We start from the raw sequence: 7767 nt of genomic DNA, 5'->3' as shown, positions 1-7767 counted from the left end.
CAGAGCGCCCCCTGTCCAACCGAGGGCGGGTGGGTCTCGGGGTTCGCCAGATCCCTTTCCTTTCCTTAAAAGCGCTTGGAAAACCGCCGCCGTGTCACTGGGAAGAGGTCGCCCAAGTTCAGCTAAAGTTTGAGCTTCTGATTCTGCGTTAAGCAGCACTCCCTTGCCCTGTCGGTGGGAGTGTGATAGATTTAAAACAAACAAACAAACCCCAAAGAAACAGCGAAAACCCACTTTCCAGAAGGCCAGTTTGGAGCTGTGGGTCAAAGTTCCGATGTATTAGCTTTGGCCTAGGAATTCCACATTTGCTAATTTGTCCTAAGTAGGCAGTCAAATGGGCAAACATGTATATACAAGGATGTTTGTTGTAGTTGCTTCTGCGGGGGGAAGCTGGAGACAATCTAAATGTCCCCCAGTAAGACTGGTGAAGTAAGCTACAGTAGCTTCAGACATGGAATATGTTGTAGCCCTTAAAAATGAGAATTCGTTGACATGGAAGGAAGGCCATATATTAAGGCCTTCCTCAAATATGGCTTAATATGAACTCAGATGCAGAGGAAGTGCAGTGTTTACAGTATTAACTAGTTTTGTAAACAATTTTGTGTTTTATATAAAAGTCGGGGGAAATACAATTAAAAAACAGTGATTCTTTGTGAGCGATGTGTTTAAGGCAGATTTTCTCTTCTTTCTCCCACTCCATACCCTCTTGTTTTTAAAAAATTATGAATTCAAAGTTAAAGAAAATATAGCCTCACCCTCTCCCCTTCAATATCACTACCATTTTTTATAGTGTGTGGATCCTACCATAGCTTTTCTAAGCGTATATAAATACAAGTGTGCATAAACAGCTTTTGTTTGCTTTTTTATAAAAATGGTGAGATGTTGACATATTTTGTAAATTTTCCCCTATTACATATTATACATATTGTAATCATCGTAAATTTTCCCCTATTACATATTATACATATTGTAATCATCTTTCTTGGTCAATACATATCAACCAAAACCACTCTTCTAAGACTTGTCTTACGTATTGCTATATGTTTGTAATTATATTTCATTCAATCATTCTCTTTTTGACAGACAATTAAGTTGTTACTTATATTCCAGTTTCTTCCATATATATTAATTAATTAATTAATTAATTAATTTTTTGAGACAGAATCTTGCTCTGTCGTTCAGGCGGGAATGCAGTGGCATGATCTCAGTTCACTGCAGCCTCTGCCTCCCGGGTTCAAGCAATTCTCCTGCCTCAGCCTCCCCAGTAGCTGGGATTACAGGTGTGTGCCACCACACCCGGCTAATTTTTGTATTTTTTAGTAGAAACGGGGTTTTACCATGTTGGCCAGGCTGGTCTCGAACTCCTAATCTCAGGTGATCCACCCACCTCAGCCTCCCAAAGTGCTGGGATTACAGGCATGAGCCACCGTGCCCAATTATATTTTTTCTTTAATTTTTCATTAAATATTTTCATATTAATAATTTTTTAAGCTACTGAATATTTATTTTGTTATGTTTTTTAGGGTGACAGAGTCTTGATTTGTGGCCCAGGCTGCAGTTCAGAGGCACCATCTCCATCTCCTGGGTTCAAGCGATTCTTCTGCCTCCCGAGTAGCTGGGATTACAGGCACCCGCCACCATGCCTGGCTAATGTTCATGTTTTCAGTAGAGACGGGGTTTTGCCATGTTGGCAAGGCTGGTCTTGAGCTCCTGACCTCAAGTGATCTGCCCACCTCGGCCTCCCAAAGTGTTGAGATTACAGGCGTGAGCCACCACGCCCAGCCTGTTATTTTTAAATTCACAGAAAAACTAGAAAGTTGTCTTAATGTGAGAATGGGTGGAAACTGCTTTAATTGAGATCAATAGCCTTTTTGAATTGAGCAAGACTTTGAACGTTAACTAACACTTGGCTTCTGTAACTCAGTTTTTCCACCTCTAAAATCAATAGCATTGCTCTACACCATCCCTTCCAGTTCTGGCTTTGTGAGTGTTATCAAATTACGTTCCACTTGCAACAGGTGTGTTTTGGTGTAGCATATACACAAACGTCTGTGACTGGCACTTCTGCTCCTGCCCAGAGACAGCAAGCACCTTTGCTAACTTGCCTTCCCCGCCCTGCTGAGCTGTAACAGCCCAATCAGATGTTCTCCTTTTAGAGGGCTGAGTTTGTCTTCTCCTTTGACCCAAACCACACCTATCCAATGAAGAAAATAAACCAAACTATCCTGGCAACAAGTTTGTTTTTTGTTTTACCAACTGCAAATTTCGCCCTTTTACTCATGTAGCTGCTTCCAGGACTACCAGATTTTATTTCAGATATTTTATTTGTATTGTAAAACATTTTAAGTTCATTTAAAATTTTCTGGACATATAGAAAAGAAAATAATAATATGACAGAGCGCAAAAAAATGTAGGGAATACTATAACATCTAGATTTAACAAATTTTTTGCAGCATTTTAGAATTTTCTTTGCAAAGAAAAAAATGCTAGATATGTTTGAAACCCTATCCATTCCATCTCTGCAGGTAGCCATATACCCCTCCCACCCATATTTCTTTCTTTTTTAGGGATAAGTTCTTACTCTGTCACCCAGGCTGGAGTGCAGTGGTGTGATCCCGGCTCAGTGTGGCCTCAAACTCCTGGACTCCAGCAATACTTCTGCCTCAGCCTCACGATGAGCTAAGGACCACAGGATGCCACTGCACCCTGCTAATTTATAAATTTATAATTTATAAATTTTTTGCAGTGTCGTAGTCTTGCTGTATTGCCCCCGCTGGTTTCAAACTCCTGACTTCAAGCAATCCTCCTGCCTCAAACCCAAAGGGCTAAGACTACACGTGTGAGCCACCATGCACAGACCCCCTTCAACTCATGTTTCTAAACATTTGCTGCATACGTCCTCACCCATAAATGCATATATAATTGCTTTTCAGTGTTTTAGAATATTAAGGACATCCTGTACACTTGTTAACTTGCATTACATTTTTGAGAATCACTCATATTCACACATGTAGCTCTAGCATATTTATTTCAAAGTCTTAACAGTGTGTCCAAAATTGGTTCCTTCTGGTGGGTTCTTAGTCTCACTGACTTCAAGAATGAAGCTGCGGACCCTTGCGATGAGTGTTACAGGTCTTAAAGATTGTGTGTCCAGAGTTTGTTCCTTCCAATGTTCAGATGTGTCCAGAGTTTCCTCCTTCCGGTGGGCTCATGGTCTCTCTGACTTCAGGAGTGATGCTGCATACCTCCCAAGTGAGTGTTACACCTCTTAAAGGTGGTGCCTCAGGAGTTGTTTGCTCCTCTCAGTGGGGTTCCCGGTCTCAAACTCCAGGAATGCAGCGGCAGACCCTTGTGATGTCACAGCTCATAAAGGTAGTAGGGACTCAGCCAGCAGCAGCAAAATTTATTGTGAACAGCAAAAGAACCAATGTTTCCATACCCTGGAAGGGCACCCTAGTGGATCGTGGCTGTTGGCGGGTGGCCTGCTTTTATTTCCTTGTTTAGCCCCACCCACATCCTGCTGATTGGTCCATTTTACAGAGAGCTGATTGGTCCATTTTACAGAGAACCAATTGGTCCATTTTACAGAGTGCTAATTGGTCCGTTTTTACAGAGTGCTGATTGGTGCATTTACAAACCTTTAGCTAGACACAGAGCACTGATTGGTGCATTTACAATCCCTTAGGTAGACAGAAAAGTTCTCCAAGTCCCCACCTGACCCAGAAGCCCAGCTAGCTTCACGTGTCAATAGGAGGGTATGAATATGCCACAATTTATTTCCCGATTGATCTACTTTAATGTGTTTCATATGTCACTCAATTACATATAATGCTACTATTGCCATTTTTGAATGTATTTTCTAGTATCCTAGGCAAGAAATGGAAGAGCTGGTTCCCCTTTACCAGACATTGCTGAATTGCCCTTCATTATGGGTCAACCATTTATTCAACACAACTTTTCTGAAAGCATGCACTGTGTACCAAATACTGCTGTAGGTGCTCGGAATACATAAGAAGCAAAGCAAACTCCTGGTATTCAAGAACTTAGACTCCATAGAAAGGGAGATAGATCCTAACTAGAGGGTCTATATGAGGTGGTGGAGTAAAGCAGGCTATAGAATCTACAGAGTTTAGGGAATGATGGGTAGGACCAACTGTGGTCAAGGAAGTCTTTACAGATAAAGTGACATTGCAATGTAGACTTTAAGGAAGTAAGGAAAGGAACAGTGGCCATATCTGTAGACAGTCTCAGGCAGAGGGGATTACATGAGCAGTTTGGGAGCATGGAGGATGCATTCACAGAAAGGTAAGGTGACCAGTGTGCCTGGAGCAGAGGGAGGATGGGGGAGAGTAGAAGAAAATGAGGCCATAGAGGTAGTGGAGCCTGAGAGATGGGCAGAGGGATTTTGGTTTATACTTTGAGTGAGAAGGGGGCATCCTTATGGCTTTGAGTATGATTCTGGTATCTGACTCTAGTCATATTGGGATGGGGTGAAGGTGGGAGGGGAGAGAAGGATGGAGGCTGGAATACCAGTTAGGAGGCCATTGCAGTTATCCAGGTGAGAGATGATGATGCCTTTGACCACCATGGGAGTAGTGGGGGACATGAGAGGTGTTTGCTTATGGACATATTTCAGAGAAAAATCCAACAAAATTTGCCTATGGATTGAATGTAGAGTTTGAGCAAAGGAGAAAGTAATCATTAATCACTCTAAGGATTTTAGTCTGCACTACTGGAAGAGTAGAAATATCATTTATTGATATGAGGAAGGATGCAAGAGGGAGCAGGTTGGGAGTTAGAGGCAGTAAAGATTCAGGCATTTGGCTTGCAACAATAATGGTTTATCAAGCATTTTTCAGGCTATTGAATGTGAAAGTCTGAAGTTCAGGGAAGTCTAGGCTGGAGATAGTAAGCGAGGAGATACCAGCAAACAGATAGTTTTGAAGGACCAGGATAAGAGTGCATGGAGTTAGAGAAGTGGTCCAAGACTATCTTGGGTATTCCATGCCAGAGATATAAAGAGGACCCAGAAGGAGACTGGGAAGGAATGCCAGTGAGCTAGCAGGAAATTCAGGGAATGGAGACTGGGGAGTGGGAGTATGGGGTCTAAGAAGTCAGGCAAGAAAACATTTCAGGATCTTTCAACTGTGTTAAATGCTGCTAATAGTTCAATTAAGCCAAAAATTGAGAATTGACCATGGATTTGGCAATGTGGTGATCATTGGTGACCTTGAAAAGAGCTATTTCTCCTGACTGGTGGGGAAGGAAACCTGATTGAAGTAGAATTGAGAGAATGAGAGGAGAACAATTACAGACAGTCAGTAAACAGCTCTTGCAAGGAGTTCTGGTATATAGAGGAGCAAGGAGGGGAAGGTTGTGGATTCAAAGGGAGAGTTTTTGTTTTGTTTTGTTTTGTTTTGTTTTCTTAGATGGGAGAAATTATTGCTGTAAAAGGTGATTGGGGGCCGGGTGCGGTGGCTCATGCCTGTAATCCTAGCACTTTGGGAGACTGAGAACAGCAGATCACGAGGTCAGGAGATCGAGACCATCCTGGTTAACAAGGTGAAACCCTGTCTCTACTAAAAATACAAAAAATTAACCAGGCATGGTGGCACGTGCCTGTAGTCACAGCTACTTGGGAGGCTGAGGCAGGAGAATCGCTTGAACCTGGGAGGCGGAGGTTGCAGTGAGCCGAGATTGCACCACTGCCTGAACTCCAGCCTGGGCGACAGAGCGAAATTCCGTCTCAAAAAAAAAAAAAAAAAAAAAGTGATTGGGGCCAGGCGTGGTGGCACAAGTCTGTAATCCTAGCACTTTGGGAGGCTAAGGCGCACAGATCACTTGAGGCCAGGAGTTCAAAACCAGCCTGGCCAACGTGGCAAAATCCCGTCTGTATTAAAATTACAAAAATTAGCTGGGAGTGGTGGCATACACCTGTAATCCAGGCTACTCAGAAGGCTGAGGCATGAGAATCCCTTGAACCTGGGAGGTGAAGGTTGCAGTGAGCCAAAGATCGTGCCACTGCACTCCAGCCTGGGTGATGGGAGTGAAACCTTACCTAAAAGAAAAGAAAAAAAAGATGATTGGAATAATATATCAGAGCAGAAAAATGTTGATGCAATAGAGAGAAGATCATTGCAAGAGTTACTTCCTTGAGTAGATGAGCAGGAAGGGGACCCAGTGCTCAGTGGGAAGGGGATCTTGGCACAGAGTTCATTCCGAAGGACAGGGAGAGTTCATGTAGAACTCGTGCAGGGGAGGCTTGTAGAATTTCAGGGGAAGATGTGGAAATGCTCCTCTGCTAACATCTATTTTCATTGTGAAAATGAAGCATCATTGCATGAGAATGTTGGTTTTCAACAAGAATGTTTTAGCAACTATTTAGTAGGCTATTGAATGTGAGAGTCTGGAGTTCAGGGAAGTCTGGGCCGGAGCTGGTAATTGAGGATACATCAGTAAGCAGATGGTTTTGAAGCCATGGACCCGGATGAGAATGCATGGATTTAGAAGAGAAGTGGTCCAAAACTGAGCCTTGGGTATTCCATACCAGAGAGATAACGAGGACCTAGACACAAGAAGGAGATTTTGGAAGTGTAAGAGACAAGAGGAGGTGTGAAAGAGGAGAGTAGGAGAGTGAAGGGGCTAGGGAAGGGTAGTAAGGAGGGTAGGAGGATTGCTGCTCTCTCTTGAGGCTGGGACCTAGTCATAAATTTCAAGTAAGCCAGTCAGTATGAGTGGGTATATTCTCCAACTGTATTCAGCCACTCAAGCTCAGTGTAGTCCAATGGAGAGCTGGATTTAAACTGGGTTGAGAAAAGAGGAGTAGGTAGCTACAGAAGAATAATGAAGAGGATGGAGCATGATCTTTCAATCCAGTGCAGTGGGGCTGGGGAATCATTGGCATCAGAGGAAGAGTTGGAGGTGACAGATGGAAAGTGGGATTCAGGCAGCTGAGATTATGGAGGGGGTGCAGCCACTGCTAATGATGATATCTAGGATATCATAAGGGAATGCATGACTGAAGTAGGGTGCAGGACAAGATTATTAGAAGAGAAAATTTCCAAGAACTCAGAGGCCAGGTGAATGGAAGAGTCTCTATGTAGCTATGGAAATCACTAAAATTATGAAAAGGATGGTATCGGACTGAAACAGTGAGTGAGTAGTGCTAGAATACTTGATGAAGCAATGGGGCTCAGTAGATGACTGCAACGAGAAGGGGTGGGTTTGGAGGAAGAAAAGTAATCTGGAAGTAGCAGTGAGGGCCTGCACCACCTCCCAAGCCCTGGGATGTGAAGGGTGCGCCCGAGAAAATATAGACCACTAGAGGGCGTTGTGCTCAGGCCAGCCTGTAGGTCTCAGTCCCCTGATCTTCATGCGGTTAGAATGAAACCGACTCACCTAAAGAGCTTTCAAAATGAAACGTATGCCTGGCTCCTCCCAGACCACTTACATCAGAATCTCTGGACATGTACGTGTGCTCCTGTTTCTTCATGTTCTGGCCACCATTTGGTATTACGAGATGTTTTAAATTTTGTCCACTTAGGGGTGTGCAGTAGTGTCTCCTGGTTGTCTTAATTTGTATTTTCCCATGTTCTAATGAGGATGCATACCTTTCCATGTGTTTGAGCTACTTCTGTTTCCTTTTCTGTTATCCATCTGCTGATCTCCTTTGCTCATTTCCGCCCATTGGGGTCGTTAGTCATTTTAAAATTGATTTGTAGGAAATCTTTATATATTTTGTATATTAACCCTTTTGTGATTACACAT

This window comes from Rhinopithecus bieti, unplaced genomic scaffold (assembly GCF_001698545.2).
Source record: "Rhinopithecus bieti isolate Rb0 unplaced genomic scaffold, ASM169854v2 scaffold_13349, whole genome shotgun sequence".
NCBI lineage: Eukaryota > Metazoa > Chordata > Mammalia > Primates > Cercopithecidae > Rhinopithecus > Rhinopithecus bieti.
Note: the sequence above shows the minus strand (reverse complement) of the source record.